We start from the raw sequence: 23,081 nt of genomic DNA, 5'->3' as shown, positions 1-23,081 counted from the left end.
CCTACCTGCTTTCATCCGGACGTGTTCTGGGCACACAGACAGCTATCCAGGCCGTGATGACAGGTCAAACCTCTCCCTGGGCGAGCGAGGAAAGCCCAGCCGAAAATGGGAAAGCTTGTTCTTTCTAGGAAGGGATGGTAATTCTGGGCACGAGAGTGAGTGTCTTGAGGGGAGGCGTGGAGTAAAGCTCACGGACAGAAAGTTTAATGCCCTCCTTCCTTCCACCGAGCCCCTGGCCTGGTGGGGAAGACAGCCCCGGCTCTCATGGCGCTCTAGTCCTGGTGACAGAACTAAGACGCAAAGACTGAGTACTTTTCTCTTTAATGTAACACAAAGGGAGAAACTACTATTTTGAAAATTGGCTGCACTTTAGCTGATAGCTCAAAGAAGGATGGGAGATTTCCTCTGAGGAAAGACTCCTCTGTGGTTGGGGTCTCCTTCCTGGCGGCGTAGGTTGTGGAGGAGACGCCTGCCCACCTAGGCCCTCGCGGTCTGCGTGGAAGAGAAGTGAGGCGGGGGAGGAGTGGCCTGCACAGACGGCCTGGGGCCCTTCGAGAGAAGAGATGGGAGCGAGGTTTCCGGGCGCGAAGAAGGCGCCAGGGCTTGGGGGCCGGTTCCCAGGGCAGGCAGTCCTTTCCCCTGGTCTCCAGATGTCTGGGACCATCATGGGCACCCAGCCTCATTCAGGGGTGCGTTCAGGGCTGAGGCAGTGACCAGCCTGGGGGCCCCCCACCCTTCACCCTCTGCCCCTCCCCAAAGTGGGCAGGGTGGTTCCTGCCCCAGCGAGACTTATAGTCTCCTGGGGCCATTAGACAAGAAATAAACACAGAACCCACCGGGCGATAAGCCCACTGTTCCAGGCCCTGTGGCGGCACTGCTGCCCCAGCAGGCGTGTGCTCCGTGTGTGACGGTGTCTGCGATGTGTGCCTGGCAGCACAGCAACGGTGCAGACCCCAGGTGGGCGCGGGCCCTTCCCCCGGCCAGCCCCTCGCCAGGCCGGGGTCTGTCCCGTCACTGCCCGCAGAGCCCCCTTCCGCCACCAGCCCCCTGGGCTCTCGCTTTGGCTGCTCTGTGATGCTGTCTGTTCACTTAAGCTTTCCCATCTGTGTGACCAAACTGGGAAGACCAAATTCTAACCATAAATGGAAACATTTCGAGGGGGCCCCAGACAACTGCCAAATGACTTGGGAGATGACTAAGCAGCGAGGGAAGGAAAGATGTTTCGTGGCCCAGATGCACCGGCTCTCTTTTCAGAGGATGGGGCAGAGGGACAGCGTGTGAGTCACATGACACCAGCTGCAGAGATTCCATAGAGAGCGCCTTCTGGTAAAGGCTGAATCGGAAGACTCTCAGTTGGTAAAAGGAAATCTCAGGTTTGACCTCTTTAGAGTCAGTTGAAGGTTAATGAAAAAGTACTTTCTTTTACAAAGTTAAGACTGAGTGAAGTTGGCAAAAATCAAAGCGAAGCTATTCCTACATGGACTTGGACGTGGTATTTTTGTCCATACCACGATCAAGCACCAACAGATTTGGTCAATTTAACGAAGAACAGGCAAGAGAGGTAATTGCTTAGTTTTTCTTTTTTTTTTTTAAGTTTTTCATCTATTGCCATGTGGACTCAGTTTTTTAGTTGCAAAATGGCATTTTCTTTCTTTCTTTGTTTCCCATTTCTCCCAGTTTTCTGCCTAGAATTCTACAATACTACAGCACAGCACTGATATGGTCACTGATATCTTATAGAACAATTTGTATAAAAATGAGCCCGTGACTAAAATGTGTGAAAAGACTCATAGGCTGGGGAAAAGCTGAGGCCTGTGGGGCAGGCACAGCTAACTCCTAACAGAGTGGCGGGTTTCTGGGCTTCTCCAGATGGATGTCCGTCAGGCCAGTGCGTGTTCGCAAGGTGGGCGTGCGGGTGGAACCACCAGAGGGGGGGCCTCCTGACGTGAGCTGCAGCCTCTCTGTTGCCCCTGAGGACCACTGAGGGTCTCAGGGCAGCAAGTGGCCAGAGAGTCAAAGCGGAGGTCAGGCAGGGACAGAGCACCTCACTGGTGCACAGGAGACCCCGACCCAAGGGGCAGCTCGTGCTGAGCTGCACAGGTAGCGAGTGGCAGGTCTGGGACTTGAACCTAGGCCCACTGCGTGTGCAGCCAGCACGTGGCGACACACCCTTCCCCCACCTCCTTCCTGTTAGATGGGGCCACGTGGCTGGGCTCTGGCCGTGGACTGAGAATGTGGCGGCGCTGCTTCCCGCCCCGGCCTGTGAACTTCCTCCGGCCGAGCCCCACGCTCCCCTTCCCTGTCACTGGCCTGGGCGCAGAGGGCTCCAGTGACCGACCCTGAGGCACCAGTGGGGGCAGCGCCCCCCGATGGGAGGGTCTGACTCCCTGAGTGATCGCATGGGGCAGCTTGCTCTGAACTGTGGCGGGAACAGCAGTATGCCCTTACGTGCTGAGCTGCTGAGACGTGACTTACCCGTTAGTCACCTGTGACGGTGACAGCTTCCCGCAGCTGGCCTGAGAGCTCCTGCCACTGCACCCCCTGCCCCCCAGGCTCCGGACGTGACTGGGTCCTGAGCACTGACCTGCAGAGGCTCGGGGCCACAGAGGACGCATAAGACGACGTTAAAGCTGAAGTTTCTGTTGAGCCCAAGATGCAGTAGAAGAGAAACTCTCGGGTGAAGGTCCAGATCGCCAAGCACAAGTCTCGCGCCCGGTGGCAGAGCCCTTAGGACGCGTCCACACTCACACACTGTCTTGGACGGGTCCAGGGTGGGGAGGGGAGGTTTGGTGAAGCCGTTTCTCTGGGGGCAGCTGCTGCGGGGCCTTCACCTGGGGGAGCCTGCTTGCTGGGGGCTCAGCCAAACCGCTGCACAGGGCAGAGGAGGCAAAGGGCTTGGCTGGGGACACAGCAGAGATCCTCGCAGGGAAGCGGGGAAAGGAACGCGTGTGTTTGGGCCAGATGTGGGCCATGTGGGAGAGGAAGCTGGCAGTCCCTCTGAAGTCCTGCCAGAGGGCACTTGGGGCAGGGAGAGGGCTCCAGCTGAGACAAACCCAGGGACAGACTGACTTCCGGGGCTCTGGGCTCTGGGGCATCAGGGTGGCTGAGGGAACAGTGCTCCATCCCATCACCGGACGCGGGTGAGTAGGGCCTGGGCGTCGGCTGCTGCCTTTGGAGTCCTTTACCACCGTCCACTGCTTTGCTCCGTCTGAGCAGAGCTGACGCCGCAGACCTCACACCCATGCTCTCCTGCAGGATGCCATGCTGATACGTGGATTCAACTGGATTTCTATATTCAAGCAATGAAAAATTTTAAAATCTTATTTTCTATAGCATCAAAGACTACATGATCCTTAGGGATAAATGTAAGAAAATAGATGCAAGACCAAAACACTGAAAACTAAAAATCACTGCTGATAAATATAGAAGACTTAAAAAGTAGAGAAATAGACCATACTCATGGATTGGGAGACAATATTGTTAAGCTTAGAGTTTTTCCCAAACTAATCTTTAGATTTAATGTGATCTCAGCCGACCCCACCAGGCTAAGTAGACATTGAAAAGCTTGTCCTAAAATTTATATGGAAATTCAAAATAATCTTTAATGGAAGAACAAAGTTGGAGGCTTTAAACCACTTGATTTTAAGACTTACTATAAAGATATACTAATTTTAACATATATAATATGTATTATAGATCACAGCTAACATAAGTAATTAATTTAATGTAAATTAAAACCACAGTGAGATTCCACTGAACACCTACTAGTTTGTCTATAGTTAAAAATACTGACAGTACTACCAACTGTGGGTGAGGGCAAGTGAACTCACACATTGACTGTGGGAGTTTCAAGTGGTGTGGCCACTTGGAAAACTGGCAATTTTGTATAAAGTTAAATTTACACTTCCCTGGTGACCCAGCTTTTCCACTTCTGAGTGTTTCCTCCAGAAAAATAAAAACACATGTCTTCACAAAGATTTTTGCAAGGATGTTCACATCAGCTTTATTCGTAACAGTGGAAAAGTGGAAACACCCCGAGCCTGTCAAGGAGAGAGGCTGGTCTGTTCCACACCGTGGATCACGGCTCCACCATCAGACCACCGGCTCCTGATACACGTGACAGCCCGGGGTGTGCGGGGGAAGTCAGACCCCGAGGGATGTGTGCCGTGCGAGTCTGTTCCTGTGAATTCTAGAACAGGCAAAGCCATATTTAGTGACTGAGAGCAGATGAGTGGGGACCTGGGCGGACGGGGGGACAGATGCGTCCTGTACCTGAGCGTGGCTGGCACACGCTGCGCACATTTGTAAAAAGTCGTGAGACCGTATGCTTTACATACATACTCTTTGCTTTGTGTGAATTGTACGTCACTAAAGTTGATCATAAAACTTATAAGGAAGGCACCGCTGTTTGTACAGTACAAGTGAGGTCTGCTTGCCCTTTGCTGAGCGACGGTGGCGGAGCCCCAGCCACATCGTGGCATCCGGTAGGGATTCGAGGGGGAGGCAAGCCATAGTCCTGCGGTCTTGCATCTTTTGCCAGACACACACTACATTTTTCCGTAAGGACTGTGGGGCTGAAGAGAGGGAGTAACCATAGAGCTGGGAGGAAAGGGGCGGGGGTAGGGTGAGGGAGTCGGGCTGCTGGGCCCAGGATGTCACGGCTCTTTGGGAGAGAAGGGCCGGCGTTTTCTTCCGGAATAAGATGCTGAGCAAGGTCTGGAAGCCCTCACTCTGGGGGCCCGTGTCCTGTGACTCCCGCCTGCAGGGGTGCGGGATCCAGGCGCCCCCCTGACCTCAACCACAGCCACATCTGGTACCACAAACCTCTTCCACTAGGACAGATGCGGGAATTGCACAGAGCTTCACGTACGCCAATATTTATTATATTAGAAATTAAAACAGAAATTTAAAAATATCCATTTATTGATCCATTTCTAATTAAAAAGGATAAACCCATTGCATGTTAACATAAATAACACACTTTAAATGAAAAAACTATATTTTCAAAAAAACCAAAACAAAACCTGCGGGAGGAGGCACGCTGGTCCATTTGTACAAGACTGTAACATCCGGAAGAAAGCTGGATTCTCAGATCTGCTTCTGTCTTCAAGCTGTCCTGATAGGTTGTTTTGGGTAAAATCTATGACGGAAATCTGGCCTCATACACACATGGAGTTGGAGGGAAAACCATTTTGAGAATCTTTTCAGATAATTCTGGATATTCTTTGATATGACACCAAAACCTAATAAAAGGTCATTTCTTAATGGTTTGTTGCAATGTGGGATCTGAACATATATTTGTGAGAGAATGAGAATGAAGAAGGGAAACATGGTCATCAAAACAGGTTTGGGGGACTTCCCTGGTGGTCCAGTGGTTGACTCTGCGCTCCCAATGCAGGGGGCCCGGGTTCGATCCCTGGTCAGGGAATTAGATCCCGCATGCCGCAACTAAGACCTGGCACAGCCAAATAAATAAATAAATAAATATTTACTTATTTAAAAAAAAAACAGGTTTGGCCTCACAGACCCCTTGAAAGGATCTCGGGAGCCCCTAGGATCCCTGGACCACACTGAGAACCACCATGCTAGGTCATCAGAGGGGCAGAAATATTCTCTGGGCAAATTGGACCTGTTGGAGCATCGGGTGGGGCTGGAGAATCGATATTCCTACGAAACTCCCGGTGAGTTTTGTGATCAGCTGGCTTCAGGACTCACCGCTGTGGGGAGCAGACACTTAAGGAGCCCTGTGGAGACATGATAAGTAAGGAGCAGGTGGGACATCACACCCCCACCTCACAGCGCTACACCCTCATTCACCCTCCATGGAGCGTCCCAGCCAAGCCCAGAACTGCACTCAGAGTGTTTCCTAACGGTCAGACCCCGGCAGTGACCAGACCACACAGTGTTTATTCTCTTACTTAGTTTGGCTGCTCCACAGCACCATCAGGGAGGACGCAGATCCTGTCTCCCTGCTCTGTCACCCTCTATATAACAGTTACCTCATGGTTCATGATGACTGCTGGAGCTGCTGCCCTCACATCTGCATCCCAGGACAGCAGCAAGAAACGTCAGGGAGGGACCCGAGGGAGCTCTTACTGGAAAATTCGATTTCCTTCCAGTGGCCTCTGTGATGTTCCCATATTTCCACTGACGGCTCACGGGCCACTAGCTGCAAGAGAGGCTGGCACATGTTATCCTCAAGGGGCTGCTGTCCTGAACACCCAGGAGGAAGGGCAGGATAGGTGTGGGGTAAGCAGCAGCCTCACCCTCCTCCATGTGCTCTGCTGGATGAGAGGCCTAGCTGGGAGCTCCAGGGCCCCTTTCAGCTGGCCTCAGGGAGACTCAGGCTGGTTCCCGGGCCTTGACTCTGGTCCCCAGCACCCTCTGTCGGACACAGGTAACCAGCCTCCACTCCGCCTGACCCCGGGGGCTTGTCTAGAGTCCCCACAGCTCCCTGTAAGACCCTCCCCCATGCCAGCCGGACGCACCAGTTGGGCTGTCTGGCGTGGTCAGCGGGCCCTGAGCCCCTGGCGTTCCTGCTGTCTCTACGTTTTGAAGGTGAGTCAGGCCGCTCCCCATCATGTCCCCGGACCCCCATCCCTCCCAGTAGCACCCCACATCAGAAGGCAGAGCCCTGAGCTCCATTTTTCAGGGGAGGAAGAATAAGAGAGGGAGAGGGAGAGGGAGGGGGCAGTGGGCGGGGCCCGGAGGATCACCCCATCCGGTCCCGCGGCTGGCGGCTGGCCCTCCACGGGAAGCCTGCGTGCCAGCCAGTCTGGCAGGCCTGAGGGGTTCCAGATGTGGGCCTCCGCGTGACTCACGGAGTGGCTGGGCTGCATTAGGGACGCCCTGTGCAGCCAGGGATGGAGCGCAGCCGCCCGTCCTGCCCATCCCGCGTCCGTCCCTCTGCGCTGGGATTCGCCCCCCTCGCAGCCACCAGCGCAGCCTCTGAAAGCTCCAGGCCGCGCACCCCACCCGGCTTCCTCCCGCGTGGTCCTTGCGCGTCGGGGCGGGGGAGGGACTAGCGGAGGGGGCTCAGGGCCCAGGGCGATGCAGCTGTCTTTGCCCGGGGGAGGGGCTGCAGGCGAGGTGCATCTGCGGGGCTGCGTGGGTTGCGGATGCACAGGCCTCCGTGAGCCTCTGTGTCAGGGATCGCTGACCGCCTGTCAGGGAGAAGCTGGGAGTAAACAGAGAACCGCGCCATCGGGGGCCCCTCCGGACCCTGCACTCCCCCGCACAGCTGTCCAGAGCTCCGCCTGGCCCCAGGGTGCTCCAGGCCACCTCCACAGCGGACAGGGCCTGTCCAACCTCAGTGCTGGCAGCACTTCAGGGGCCTAGGGTCTCCCCAACTTCAGCCAGAGGGCTTTGTTCTACCTGTTGAATAGCTGGGAAGGGGGTTCTGTCTAAAATCGGGTGTAGATTCCCACGCCCCTCCTCTCACCCTCTGACCCCGTCCCGCCCCCTCAGGCACAGCTGAGGCCCATCTGTCCCTCCCTTGGCCCCCCAGCTTTGGCCTGGCCACCACCCCTGCCTGTCACCTGCTTTGTCCCTCCCTCAGCTCCCCGCCTGCAGCCCACGGCAGAGGTGTTGTCACTCTTCTTTCTTGCTGAACACCCCCCGCCCTTGGCCACCTGGTTTCCAAGCCTGGGGGTGTCTGATGGGGAGGCTGACGGGAGGGACCGCCTACAGCCCTCTGAGTGGGAGCTTCATCCGTGTCCTGCACGTGGGGTGGTGTGGTGGCAGGGGCTGGACCTCCACGTGACCTGTGCAGCCCCTGGGAAAAGATGCTCCAGGTGGTCCAGGGCGAGGCTGCTCTTCCTGACTGAGGGACCCTGCCCTGTTTCCTGGAGCAAGGGGGCAGAGAGCTCTGTCCTGGCAGCGTGTTCACAGAGCCTGCCGGGCATGGTGACCCTGGCACCCGCTTTCCTGTCCACTCTGAGAACATTTCCCCTTCATTCTGAGCTGGGGGCCGGGCCTTATGCCCTCTTTTCCAGGTCACCCACTGAGTGGACGTTGACGGGTTAACCTTGAGGGAGGCGAGGCCCCTGGTTGGTCACCAGGTCCTGAGAGCCTGGGTCACAGGTGGGCTCATTCTGTGGGGACATGTCCTGCCCAGAGGAAGGAAGGGGTTCATTTTGTTGGCCTGTCCCCGACCTCCTGATTCTGGGACCGATTTGGGCCCTTTGCCATCACCTGCTTTTTAAAAAATAATATGACCATCTGTGTCGCCCATGAAAAGCTGCAGTTTGCCAAGCAAAACTAACATTTCCTCCTCAGGAATAGGGAAGTCTCCAAGTACGAATCTTGAATTAAATGTTTTTCTGGTTGAAAAAAATCTACATACTTAAAAATAAGAGTAGCACACCTAATGAATAACAGATCTATAGGAAGAGTGAAAAAATAAATAAATTCACTCCCCATTGGGAGGAAGCAATAGATGATTGTGCAAAGAACAGATTTGATGAAATGTTCTTGGAAAAGACTCTTAAAACTTGTAATAAACTGTGAAACTGCCGTTCGAATCCCAGGGTTCATGCCTTCTCCCCAAATAAACAGCCACAGAACATGCCAGGCCCAAGTCAAGAGGGGCCGGATTGGCTCCTCTGCTGACCTCCTTTTCTCTGCGAAGCTCCTCTAACTTTCCCGCAGCATTTGCCTGCATTTCCTCTGGATTTTGATTCATACAGATGTCTGGTTATGCAAGACTCTTTCCCATTTTTGGCAAAGGAAGTCACTCAAGGAGGCTTGGAAAGGCGCTCCCTCGGGCTGCCAGCCAGCGGAGCTGGGGCAGAGGCACTGGGTGCCCTGGCTCTCCCTGGCGATGTCTCCTCGGAGCAGGACGCCTTTCCATAAGCCCCAGCAGATTCCTTGCCATGTGTGGGTCATGCGCTCCTGCCTGAGCAGAGCCTGGCGGCGAGGACCTAATTGTCCTCCCTGCTCTGGGGCTGACCCTGGAGCTGAGCCGTGCGCAGAAGGTGGACGAGGGAATACCACGGGGGCCGGTTACGAGGAAGAAGGGGTAGCGGATGGCAGGTGGACGGCAAGTCTCTGCTGTAGCGACGGCTTGCCGACCGTCGCGCTCTGGAGAGACTCGTGCAAGATGCAAAGTCATAAGCGAGCCCCAAGGGGTCCATAATAATAGTCACTGGAGAGCAACGGTTCTCAGTGCGGTTTATTACGCCATGGGGGCGTTGAGAAACGTAGGAGGGGCTTTTAAACATCAAATGCATTGAGATATAGTATGTACTGTATGCATACATATACATATACATACAATAGGATGCACCCATTTTAAGTGTACAGTTTGATGCATTTTGACCAATTTATATAACTGTGTAACTATTAGCACAGTCAACACAGAGGACATGCCCATCACCCCAGAAGGATCCCTCACATCCTTTTGCAATAAAGTACTCCCACCCCATATAATCACTGACTGACATTTTGTAATTATAGATTAGTTTTCCATGTTAATTCCATATCCATAGAATAAGGCAATGTGTGCTCTTTTGGCTTCTGCATGTTTTTGAGGTGCATCCAAATTTAATTGGTGAGTATTTAATCTGTGGATATCCCACAGTTTGTTTATCCATCCACCTGTTCATGGACATTTCCAGTCTGTCAACCTGTTGTTTCCACTTTTTATGAATAAAGCTGCTCAAGCCTTTGTCAGGATGTGTCTTTGCATTTCTCATGGGTAAATATGTAGAATGGAATCGCCGGGTTAAATGGTAAGCGACTGACTAAAACTGCCGATTGCACCGTTTATGCTGCCACCAGTGGCAAGAGGTACACTTCCTCCACACCCTCATCAAACATGTGCTACATCAGTCTTTGTCATTTTAGTCGTTGTTGTGGATGTGAAGTGCCACCTAATTGCAGTTTTAATTTGCATTTCCCTATGACTGATGAAGTTGAGTACTGTTTCACAGACTCACTGGCCATTTGTACATCTTCTTTTGTGAAGTGTCTGTTCTAATCATTTGCCTCCCTTTAAAAAGAACTTTTTTATTTTGAAATAATTTTAGATTCACAGAAAAGTTGCAGATACAGTACAGAGTTCCCTAGTACTTTTACCCAGCTTCCCCAGTGATATTATCTTATATAACATTATCAAATCAAAGCATATCAAAACCAGAAAACTAACATTGGTACCAAACTGTTAATTAAGCAACTTGTTTGAATTTCACCAGTTTCCTCCCTCTCTCTCTCAGTATCGAGTTCATGAATTTATAGATTTGTGTAACCATGACCAGAATCAGGGCGTAGAACTTTTTCATAACCCCGAAGAAACTCTCCCATACTATCCCATTATAGTCACATTCTCTCTCAAATCCCAACCCCTGGCAACCACGATTTTGGTCTTTATCTATATAAGTTTGCTATTTTAAGAATATTATATAAATGGAACCGTACAGTATTTAATCTTTTGAGGTTGACTTTTCTCCCTCAGTATAATACATTCGTGAGCCATTCAAGTTGTTGCATGTATCAATAGTTTGTTCCTTTTTATTGCTGAACAGTATTCCTTTTTATGGATATATCACAGTTTATCCATTCACCCATTGAAGGACATTTGCGTTTCTGGAATAAACCCCACTTGGTCATAATTTATTATTCTTTTGATATATTGTTGTATTTTATTTGCTAATACTGTGTTGATCATTTTTGCATCTTTGTTCATGGAAAACATTGGCACGTTGTTTTCTATTTTTTGTGGTTTCATTATCTACTTTTTTTTTTTTTAATTTATTTATTGATTTATGGTTGTGTTGGGTCTTCGCTTCTGTGCGAGGGCTTTCTCCAGTTGTAGCAAGCGGGGGCCACTCTTCATCGCGGTGCGCGGGCCTCTCACTATCGCGGCCTCTCTTGTTGGGAGCACAAGCTCCAGACGCGCAGGCTCAGCAGTTGTGGCTCACGGGCCCAGCCGCTCCGCGGCATGTGGGATCTTCCCAGACCAGGGCCCGAACCCGCGTCCCCTGCATTGGCAGGTGGACTCTCAACCACTGCGCCACCAGGGAAGCCCACATTATCTACTTTTGACATCAGGATGCTGATGCTAGTCTCATGAAATTATTTGAAGTGTTCTCTCCTACTTTGAGGAAGAGATTACGTAGAATTGGTGTTATTTCTTCTTTAATTGTTTGGTAGAATATACCAGTGAAACCGTCTGGCCCTGGATAGTTCTGTTTTGGAATGGTTTTAACTACAAATTCAATTTCTTTAAGAGTTTTAGAACTATTTAGATCATCTATTTCATCTTGGGTAAGTTTTGGTAGTTTGCAGTTTTTGAGGAATTGATTCCTTTCATCTAAGTTATTGATTTTATGTGTTCAGAGTTGTTTGTAGTATTTGCCAAGTTTCCTTTTAACATCTACAAGCTCTGAAATTTTGATATCTCTTCTTTTATTTCTGATATTGGTAGTTCATGTCTGCTCTCTTTTTTTTTTTTGGTAGTCAGGTTTGCCAAAGTTTTATTGATCTCAATTACTTCAAAGAACTGGCTTTTGTTTCCATTGATTTTCTCCATAGTGCCTTGTTTTAAATTTCATTGATTCTTTTTGTTTTATTTTTTCCTTCCTTCTACTTGATTTGAACATATTTTGCTCTTTTAAAATAGTTTCTTGAAGTGAAAGCTTGGATTATTGTTTTGAGATCTTTCTTCTTTTCTAATATAAACATTTAGTGTCATAAATTTCCTTCTAAGTGATGCTTTAGTTGCATACCACAGATTTTAATATGTTATATTTTCATTCAGTTAAATATAATATTTAATTTCCCTTGAGGCTTTCTCTTTTTACATAGATTATTTAGAAGTGTGTTATTTACTTTTTAATCATTTAGAGATATTTCTTATCTTTCTGTTATTGATATCTAGTTTGGCTCCATTATTATTAGAGAACATACTTTGTGTGATTCAATTCTCTTAGCTTTGTTAAAGATTTTTAATGACTCTAGGTATCATTTATCCTGGTAAATGTTTCATGTGCACTTGAAAAATACTTGTGTTCTGCTCTGGTTGGGTGAAGTATTTAATAAAATCAGTTAGATCCCACTGGTTAACAGTGATATTCAGTTCTTTATCCTTGCTGACTTTCTAGCCTATTTGTTTTCAGAGAGAAGTGTTGAAATCTTCAACTATAATTCTGGATTTGTCTATTTCTCCTTCTACTTCTGTGTTCATAAATTTTGCTTCATGTATTTTGAAGCTGTGTTATTGGGTGCATATACATTTAGGATTGTTGTATCTTCTTGGTGAATTGACACTTTTATCATCAACTTCCCTTTTTATCTATGATATATTTTTCTGAAGTTAATTTATGAATTTCTTTCTCTGAAGTCCTCTTTATTTGTCATCAATATAGGCACCCCATTTTAAAATCTGTGCTTGCATGGTATATCTTTTTCCATCCTTTAAACACTAACCTACCAATATTATATTTGAAATGAGTTTCTTGTAGATAGTATATTGGTGGGTGATTTTAAAAAACTCATCCTGAAAATCCCTGTCTTTTATTTATATATATATATATATATATATAATATATTTATATTTTATTTTACATACTTATATATTTATTTTATATATATAGTGTATATATACTATTATTTATTTTTTATTTTAAAATATTTTTTGGTTTTGGAACTAATCTTTTTATTTTTTTATTTTTATTTTTTTTTAACATCTTTATTGGAGTAAAATTGCTTTACAATGGTGTGCTTGTTTCTGCTTTATAACAAAGTAAATCAGCTATACATATACATATATCCCCATATCTCCTCCCTCTTGCATCTCCCTCCCACCCTCCCTATCCCACCCCTCTAGGTGGTCACGAAGCACCGAGCTGATCTCCCTGTGCTATGTGGCTACTTCCCACTAGCTAGCTCTTTTACATTTGGTAGTGTATATATGTCCATGCCACTCTCTCACTTCATCCCAGCTTACCCTTCCCCCTCCCCGTGTCCTCAAGTCCATTCTCTACATCTGCGTCTTTATTCCTATCCTGCCCCTAGGTTCTTCAGAACCATTTTTATTTGTTTTTTAGATTCCATATATATGTGTTAGCATATGGTATTTGTTTTTCTCTTTCTGACTTACTTCACTCTAATCCCTGTCTTTTAATTTAGACTACTTACATTTAATGTAACTATTGATCTGTTTGGATTCAGGCCCACCACTTTATTATTTTCTTTTTGTCCCCCCTCCGCCTTTTAAAAATTCTTCTGTTTCCTTGTTCTTGCCTTAGTTTTGGTCATTTGAACATTCGTTGGTATTCTATTTTAATTCATCTATTGCATTGTTGATTATGTATCTTTGTACATTTTTTTGGTAGTTTCCTGGCAATTACAATATGCATACTTAAACTTTTACAGTCTACTTAGAATAAATATTTTACCATTTCAAGTGTCTTGTAGAAATCCTACCACCATGTATGTTGCTGTGCTCTCCATCCTTTATGTTGTAGTTGTCTTATGTAATATATCTACATAGGCTGAAAACTCCATGAGACAATATTATAATATTTGTTTTTAATCATCAAACATATTTTAAAGAACTCAAGTGGAGAAGAAGAGTTTCCCAGATACGTACCATATTTTTTGCTCTTCCTTCCTAGGTTTCCCTTATGTGCAAAGAACTTCTTTTAGTTATTCTTATAGGGTATTTTTGGTGGTAGCAAATTATCTTAGTTTTCCTTTATCTAAAAATGTCTTTATTTCACCTTCATTCCTGAAGGTTATTTTTGCTATGTACAGAATTCTGAGTTAACTTTCTTTTCTTTCAGTGTTTAGAAAATGTACCACTTCCTTCTGGCCTCCATGGTCTCTAGAGAGAAATCTTCAGTCATTCAAATTACTGTTCTTTTATAGGCAATGTGTCATTTATCTCTGCAATGAAGATATTTTTCTGTCTTTCGTTTTCAGAAGTTTGATTGTGAGGGTCTGAGTGTGAATTTATCTGGGTTTTTCATGTTTGGAGTTCACTTAGCTTTGTGAACCTGAGAAGGAGAGAAGGATAAGAGGAAGGGTCAGGCTCTGCCTGTGATATGGGCAGAAACTCCTCAGCCAGACCTGTCTACATGTGGTGGAATTTAAGGTTCTGCAAAAAGGAGCTGCAGGAGCCTCACTGAGATAATTATTATATTGGTGTTTTCCAAGGTATGTCTTGGTCAGGTTGGCCAAGCAGATAGAGACAATAGAAGTTCCAGGGTCTGGATGTGTGCCGTAGCTCCTGTTGGGGGCCTGCCGTTGGCCTCTCTGCACATGATTCTCTGGTCACTGGGACCACCCATGGTGGCCTAAAGGGCTTGAGTTTGGAATGACCCTTTTTCTTATCACTGATGTGGGAGGAGGGAACTTTAAACAGATGAAGTCAATGGGCATCTGTTGGCCAGCTTCCCAAGGATGCCTCCAAATGTGCAGGGCAGTTAACATGCCTGTTGAGGGCCTGGCTGGGGTGGGCATAAACGGAGGGACGCATGCAGCAGTGGCCAATGGAGAGATGGTCCAGGCGGAGAAGAGAACCAACAGATGTGATGCAGTCAAGAGACCTCTAAAGAGGTGGCCTGGAGCCATTGCTCCCCGCTACTATCCCCTCTCAGACCACCTTCCTCCCCAGGCCCAACCTGTCTTACCTGGCACTCCGGGAACTGAGGCTTTGCTGGTCAGTCTGCCTGGACATGAATGCACGTGTCCTGGCTGGGTGAGGACAGGCTGGAACCAGAGGGGACAGACTGAGCAGGAGGAGGGGTGGGGCACTCCTTGGCATTGGTGCCAGAGGTAAAGTGGGGGCTGCTGGAGAGGACACCCCCAGGTGAAGATTTTAAAGGCAGAGCTGCTCTGGGAGACTCCAGAATCTGGGCTGGGACCTCTGAGTGGATGCAGATGCCCAAGAGGAGACTTGGCTGCAGCACAGATGGTTAGGAAGCTGGAGGCTCAGGGGGCAGCTGGGCAGCCCACCTAGGGTGTGTGCTCCCCTGGGCAGGGTGCAGGGGGGTACCAGGCTCGGGGCCCAGTGGCACATGGGGTTCCCTGGGAGGTGGGGCTGGAGGGGAGGGTGGAGGGTTGTGGATCCACACTGTGGAGTGGGCACTGCCACTGAGTGTGGGCCGACATGCGCTGTCAGGGGCGGCCTGGGGGCAGGGCTGCCACACAGCACACGCACAGAAGTAAAGCCCTTCCAGAGCACGGTGCCCGGAAAACAGAGTCCCGTGATGAGGAGCTTAGAGTATTCACTACCTTGGCTTTAACACAACTTAGTGAATTGTAAGCTTATATAATTTAGTTTTCAGTAGTGGGTGTGTTTGGCAACTGCAAAATTCCTGAACACGTATCAACCTCCACGTGGGCTCTGATGCGCCGCTGGTTGCGGGTGGGGGGTGGGGAGACCGTCGTGGTGGTCGGGGTGGGCCGTGCGCCTCGGGGGACACAAGGAGATTTGGGCCGAGGGGCTCATGCCTGCTGCCGGCTCCACAGGGACAGGACCTCGGGGCCTCCCGTGCCTGCTGACGCACTGGGCCCCTGGCTGCTCTGGGCCGCTCACTTCCTCGTGACTCACGGGTTGGCTGCCGCCGCCTCCACGTTGTTTCAAATCTGAGGGACATGGCTTCATGCTGACGTCCCAGTGCCTCTAGGAGGCCCCTGGCATCCTCCCAGTTGGGCCAGCTCCTGGGCCCGCCACCAGCTTCCGAGCAGGTGGAGCCGGGAGCCCTGGGGCCGGGCGCTGAGATCCCCGAGGCCCCGAGGCTGTCCCAGGCCACACTGACCACCAGCCTCAGCCTCCCTCACTCGTTTGTCTTTTTTCAACAGCTCTTTTCTGAGCCACCCGGGTGTCCTCTCCTCTTGGGGTATGAACGGCACATTTTGGGACAAGACTCAGTCCTGCCCGAGCCCGCTCAGTCACAGGTGGCCTGTGCTGGCTGCAGTCCGTGGGCCGCAGTCCGTGGGCCGCGCCGCTGGGCGGCCTGATGGGCAGGGAGCACTAAGCAGTGTCCGTGTCACCCTGCAAGGCCCGCGAACAGACCCTAGTCACACCTCTACCTGCTGTGTGCACTTAAACAATGGTCCTGCGCTGTACTCTCACTTTGTTTTGCTTTCAGCAATGTATTTTTGATCCATACATCACATCCTGGGCAAGTTATCTTTGCAGCCATTTGAAGTCAGGCCACCCTGGCCTTGAGTCCTGGCTCCTCCCGTCTGGCTATGAGTTTGGCCTTGTTTTCAGCCCAGCTGACAGTGAGTGGAGACAACATTCACCCAGAAGTTGCTGAAGGAGCGAATGTGTGAAAAAGAAGTCTTTGCAGAGAAAACATTATTGCACATTGACAATGGGAGTTAATTTCGTAACCCAAGGACATCTTCCAGCTGGTGATTTTTCTGGGTGTTTTAGTTGTTCTGTTTGTGGAGAGTTGGTCACCTCTCCAGACCCCATGGGAGAACCCCAAAACCCATTACTGGGCCCAGGGCAGGTCCAGCCCCCGCTCCCTTTCCTGGACCAGAAGAAGGAGGCGTCTGGGATTTGCTCAGCCAGCGGGAGGACCCTGTCCATCTCCCATGGACCGAGGGCACCTCTGCCCGGAATCAGGGCCGCTGTCTGGGCTGCGGTGCCCGGGCAGCGGGCTCCCCTCAGCCCTTTCCCTGTGGACGGGCCCAGCCTTTCGCTGTAAGGAACCCTCGTCGTCCCACCCAGCCCTGGGCCCCCTGCCTCCTCTCAGGGTTTGTGGCTCTTGGATTGGGGATTATCCGAGAGATGCCTGTCCCCCACTGGACTGCGGGCTCCAGGGCCCCAGGCAGCCCCGGGGCTTTCTGTCTGTCCTGGGGTTTGCGCCCCCACAGCCCCCTTCTGTCTGGGTTCTTTCCCTCGTTCTCTGCTCTTCTTCCCTTTTGCTGCTTTGGTTTCTTTCTGCCCCCCATTGGCCCTCACGGCCCTCTCTGTGGTCAACTTCCTTTTCTCCCGGGCAAACTGCCGAAATCCTCAGAAAACCCGCAGTCCCAGAGCTGAAATGCTTTGGCCTCTTTCCTTCAAGAAGCCACAGGCCAAGAAGCGGGGGACTTCCCAGAGCCGTCAGGGGGCGTGATGGAAGCCATCTGGGGCCACGTTCAGGCCAAGAGTCCATCCTCCCTAACCCCAGCTTTCCACAGAAGTTGAACGCTCCGTGGGACAGTGCCCAGAGTGGGGTGCGGTGTGGGAAACTGGAGGAGTGTGATTCCAGAATCTGGTTGTCTGAGCTCCATCCTTTAAAGGCCCCGGGCCTTCCCCGAGCCTGCCCAGAGACCAGAACCGAAGGGCGGCCTGCAGAACCTAGGAAACAGCCCCGCCTGCCCCTGCATCAGCTGACGGGCTTCTGCAGCTCCACAGCGGAAGGGCTGGTGGTGGGCCGGACCCGGGGTCCCCAGCTCAGCCCGCCCGACGCCAGCAGTTCCAAGCAGAGGACTTCCTAGGACGCCCACCACCACTGTCCTCGGGACAGAAGTCCGGCGGGCTCACTTCTCCGTCCCCTCTGGTCCCTTTGGGGCATCGTTCCCCACCGCCACTCCCCCTGCTCGAATTCTGGGTCTAGGACGACCAGACCTGGTGAGTCCCTCCAACGTCCGGTGATCCTGTCTGTCCTCTGAGTGGTCTGGACCCTGCCCTTCCCTCTACGTCCTTCACTCCAGGACCTACTGTCTCCAGTCCCAGTGTGGTTTCCAGGAGGCCCGAGTCGAGGCCAAGTGTGTCCCCTTGCTGGGTCAACAGAGGACTAGCCCTCCAGCCACTTTGGAACCTTGGGGGCAGCACCTCTGAGTTGCTGTCAGATCTCCAGCTCCACCATCCTCTCGGCCTAGCCCCGCGGGCCAGCATCCTCTGGTCTGTGTCCAAGCAGCAGGCTTCCTTCCTTCCTCCGAGAGGTTTTCCCAAACCCACCTCTGCCACCTTGGAGCCTGGCCTCACCCAGCCTGGGGGCAGAGCCATTGCCAGGCCACCTGAACCTGGCCGTGCCGGCCAAGTCCCCACTGCCGTTCTGCCCTTGGCATGAGCCATTCACCCCTGTGTCACTGCTGATATCCTCACGCTGCTGGGTCCCCACCATTTACAAAGTATAGGCCGTGTGGTCAGTGCCACGAGCCGGGCCCTCACCTCTGTGGAGGTCGCCCCCACCCGAACGCTGGGATCCTGAATGCTCCCTCACAGGGCACGTTTCCCTGTGCTGAGAGGTTTCCTGTGATGTTGGACATTTACACTGCCTCCAGAATCTGAGTAAATATTTACATTTCAGACTAATTTATTAGTAAATATTCTTAAAAAGAGTTACTGACTTCCAGAGGAATGAAATTTTGTGGATGTTTGTGCCTATTTTTAAATCAAGATCTAATTTCCAATAGGAAAAGTGCAAACCCTGAGTGTACAGCTCTGTAAACGTTCCCTATCATTGCTCTCACACCACCTCCCAGATTAGGTGTCCCCCGACCCCCAGAAGCAGCCCCTCTTCTCAGTACCTTAACTTCACCTGCAAGTAACCACTGTTGTGATTTCTATCACTGTACGTTAATTTTGCCCATCCCAGAACTGCGTATAAAGTATGAGCTCTGGTATCTGGATTCCATCGCTCAGCATAATAGTTTTGGTGTGTGTGCCAGTTGTTCATTCCTTTGTATTGTTCAGTGGTACCCCGTTGTATAGCTGTACCTCATCTGCTGACCCCTTGATTTTAGGGAGATCCATTTAAGACTTCTGACCTCCCAAACTCTAAGATGATAGATTTATGTTCTTTCAAATTTTTGCATTTTGTTATAGCAACAATAAGAAACTAATACAGGGGTGCTGGAGTAATCAACTACAATTGTGGATTTGTCTGTTTCTCCTTTCAGCTTTTTTTTTGCTCTATATATTTATATTTTGCAGCTCTCTTGTTTGCTACATACACATTTAGGTTTGTGATGTCGTCTTGATAGATGGATCCTTTCATCATATGTAACGTCCCTCTCTGTTGGTTATTTTCTTTGGTCTGAAGTCTACTTTATCTGATATTAATATAGTCACTCTTGATTAATGTTTGCATAATATATCTTTATCTATCCTTTTACTTTCGACCTGCCTATATCATTATATTTGAAGTTAATATCTGTGGACAGTATATGGAAGAAGTAAAATTTCTCTATTTGCAGTTAGCATGATTTTGTTTATAGAAAATTCTGAAGAACATGCAGAAAACTATTAGAATTAATAAGTGAGTTAGCAAGGTGACAAGATACAAGATTAATATAAAAAATCAACTGTATACACTATACACTAGCAATGAACAATTTGAAATGAAGAAAACAATTTCATTTACAATAGCATGAAAAAGAATAAAATACTTAGAAATAAATTTACCAAAGGAAGTGAATGGCTTATATGCCAAAATTTACAAAATATTGTTGAAAGAAATTAAAGAAGATGCAAGTAAGTGGAAAGACACCCCATGTACATGGATTGAAAGACATAATATTGTTAAGAGGGCAATACTCCCCAAACTGATCTACAGATTCATCAAAATCCATATTAAAATCCCACCTGGATTTTTTTTTGTTGTTGCAGAAATTGACGGGATGATCCTAAAGTTCATATGGAAATTCAAATCATATATCTGATAAGGGACTCATATCCAGAATGTATAAAGAACCCTTAAAACTCAACAATGAAAAGACCGATTAAAAAGTGGACAAAGCAGGGCTTCCCTGGTGGCTCAGTGGTTAAGAATCCGCCTGCCAGTGCAGGGGACACGGGTTCTTACCCTGGTCTGGGAAGATCCCACATGCCGCGGAGCAACTAAGCCCATGCACCACAACTACTGAGCCGGTGCTCTAGAACCCGTGCTCCACAACAAGAGAAGCCACTGCAATGAGAAGCCCACACACCGCAATGAAGAGTAGCCCCTGCTCACCGCAACTAGAGAAAGTCTGCGTGCAGCAATGAAGACCCAATGCAGCCAAAAATAAAATAGATAAATTAAAAGAAAAGAAAATTGTAAAAAAAAAAAAAGAAAAGTGGACAAAGGGGACTTCCCTGGTGGTGCAGTGGTTAATACTCCAAGCTCCCAACACAGGGGGCCCGGGCTCCATCCCTGGTCAGGGAACTAGATCCCACACGCATGCCACAACTAAGACTTTGCATAAGAGTTCACAGGCTGCAACTAAGGAGCCCACGTGCTGCAACTAAGAAGCCCGCCTGCTGCAACTAAGACCCAGTTCAATCATATTAAAAAAAAAAAAAAAGTGGACAAAGAACTTGAATAGACATTTATCCAAAGAAGACATATAAATGGCTAATAGTACGTGAAAAAATACTCAATATCATTAGTCATTAGGTAAATGTAAATCAAAACCTCAAAGAGACACCATTTCACACTCACTAAGGCTAGCATAAAAGACGCGGGTATTATTAAGTGTTGGGGGGATGCAGAGCAATTGGGAGCTCATCCACTGCTGGTGAGAATGTTAAATGGTGCAGCCACTTTGGAAAACAGTTTTCCAGTTCTTCAAAAAGTTAAACATAGAGTTACCATATAACCCAGCAATCCTACTCCTCGGATACACCCAAGAGAATTGAAAACAACGTACACGCAAAAACTTGTACTCCAATGTTTATAGCGGCATTACTCATAATAGCCAAAAAATGGAAATAATCTGTATGTCCATCAGTTGGTGACTCGATAAACAAAAGGTGGTCCGTCCACATAGTGACGTAATTCAGCCATAAAAAGGGATGAAGTACTGACTTATGCTACAACACGGACGAGCCATGAAAACATTGTACTAAGTGAATGACTCCAGTCACATGAGGCCACATGTTGTATGATTCCATGTACATGAAATGTCCAGAATATGAAAATCCACATAGACAGAAAGTAGATGAATAGTTGCCAGGCCCTGTGAGGGTGGGGAATGGGAACAACTGCTGATGAGTAGAGGGTTTCATTTTGGATGAAAATATTCAGGAATTAGATCATGGTGATGGGGCACCTCTCTGTGAATATACCAAAAACCACTGAATTTTACACTTTAAAATGGTGAGCTTTATGGTATGTGAATTATATCGCAAAAAAATTTAGTTGTACTCCTGGTTTAAAGAAAAAAAAGAAAGAAAAGAAAGAAGTTGCACAGGTCCCCTGAGAAATGTGAGTCAATGAAAAGTATAAAAAAATAAATTATAAATCACCCAGCAGCCCATCCTATCCACTTGGAATATTTTGTATATAATCTTCCACAGTATTTTCCACACGTGTGTACATTTGCACATCCATACGTTGTTTTTAAAAGCAGGATCCTCTGCAGCTACCTGTTTGTAACTTGCTTTTTTCCCATGTATCAATATAATACAAACCCCTTTCATTTCAGTAAATATACACTGCTGTTTAAAAAAATAAAAAAATAAAGTGAGCACTGTCCAAGGACAAGGACCACAGCTTGAAGGAGGCAGCCCTTCCGGCCTTCTTAGCCCGACTGGCTTCCTGCAGAGGGCAGGACAGACATGAGAGGGAAGTGGGGTCCACTGAGAGAGAGTTGGACCACAGGGAGCGCCGAGTTCACAGCCCCTGGGGGTCCCAGCCAGGAGGGGAAGGGTGGCCCCGACCCCAGAGCAGGTATGAGTGGGTTTCAGGATGTACGGAGGGCCTGGGGCTCAGCCCCTGCGCTGTGGGTGGGATGGGGAGGAGCCCATCTGCCTTCCAGAGTGCTCTAGTGTACGGGGAAAGTGCTTCATGTCTTCATTTTTCACTAGCTGGGAGGATTAAAATGTTATCAAAACAGAAAAAGAAATATTAGTCATGGGACATGGCCCAACTGGGCTGTCTCTATGTTCACATGCAGGAGAAGGGCTTTGAAACAATCACAATTCACCAGCAGGAGACCGAGAATCTAAATATTTACAGGCTTCCAGAGCAGCAGCTGGCCTGTGGCTCCCACCTTCTACCCCACGTAGAGAGCTGCCTCCTCCGAGGGGTCTGGGTCATCCCCCAGGTGGCCTCGCCAGCCCCGCCGTGCACTGCGTTCTCAGCTCAGTGGGGAGATGGGGCATGTCCGAGGTAGGGGCGGGAGGGTCTTGGCATGTTGTTCATCTGTTTGTGGCCGTGCACGTGGCGTGTGTGCGTGTGCATGTGTGTGCATGTGTGTTCACGTGTGTGCCAGTAAGACAGAGAGATGGGACGGAGAGAACCACTGAGGCAGAGACATGGAGGGGAAGAGGGTGATGCGCCTGCAGGGGGGCCTGCTTGCACTCAGGGTACCAGTGGGAGCAGGGACAGGTGGGTCCCCGTGTGGGTCATCTGGGTCCATGATGAGCCATGGAACCTTTGCCCGGTGGTCACACAGTACAATAAACATATGTATGTTGTTGGCCCGTTGGTGACCCTCAAGTCCTTGGAGGTGCCTGAAGATCATGGCTGCCGTGGCAGAAGAATTCCGGGTTTGGACTCAGAAGGCATTGGGTCCAACTGCCCGGTCTGCTCCCCTGATGTCCACGGCCACCCAGTCTGTCATCCAGGGCCCCTACCCCTGTCCCTGGTGGACATCTCGGTGAGGGGTGAGGGTAGGACCACCCAGCCAGGTGAGCTCACCTGCCGTGTGCCTGCCACTCTGTGCCTCGGTTTCTGTCCTTGGAGGGGACAGTGACACCATCCCCCACCCCCGAGCTGCTGTCAGGCTGTGGACGGCTCAGACTGGCACTCGGAGGCCCTCACTCCTCTGCTCTGCCATGGCCGCCAAGTCAGATGACCCCTTTCGGTGTCATCAAGTCCTGGGAACGCCTGGCTAGCGGGCCTGGGCGTCTGCTCCTCTCCGTCTGGCATCACCCAGGGCAGCCCTCACTGTCCCCTGACCCTGTCCAGCCTCCTGGCCTCTCCTCTGGGTTGCCCTGGACTCTGCAAACTCGAGGCCTTCCCAGGGCACCTAACAGCTGTGTGGTTTTGGGGAAATCACAGCTTTCCCTGGAAGGGCGTCCTCACCCCACTGTGACAGCGTGGGAGCCTGTTACCTGCTTGGACGCAGCATACGTGCAGGCTCCTTGCATCGGGGGCCCGCGGGGAGGATGCTTTACTCCAGGAAGTAATGCTGGGCCGTCTAGGAAG

General features: G+C 49.5%; 1 long non-coding RNA gene across 1 annotated transcript; it reads left to right on the top strand.

Annotated features, from left to right (window-relative positions):
- Window positions 1-7,769: 7,769 nt before the first annotated feature.
- LOC309659809 lies at window positions 7,770-13,031 on the top strand. The gene is made up of 2 exons (XR_014262968.1): window positions 7,770-10,719; window positions 11,024-13,031. It is a non-coding gene; the product is annotated as an uncharacterized lncRNA (long non-coding RNA).
- Window positions 13,032-23,081: the final 10,050 nt, after the last annotated feature.

This window comes from Balaenoptera physalus (genome assembly GCF_965194825.1).
Source record: "Balaenoptera physalus genome assembly, chromosome: 4".
NCBI lineage: Eukaryota > Metazoa > Chordata > Mammalia > Artiodactyla > Balaenopteridae > Balaenoptera > Balaenoptera physalus.
Note: the sequence above shows the minus strand (reverse complement) of the source record. Positions and strands in the feature narration are given on the sequence as shown.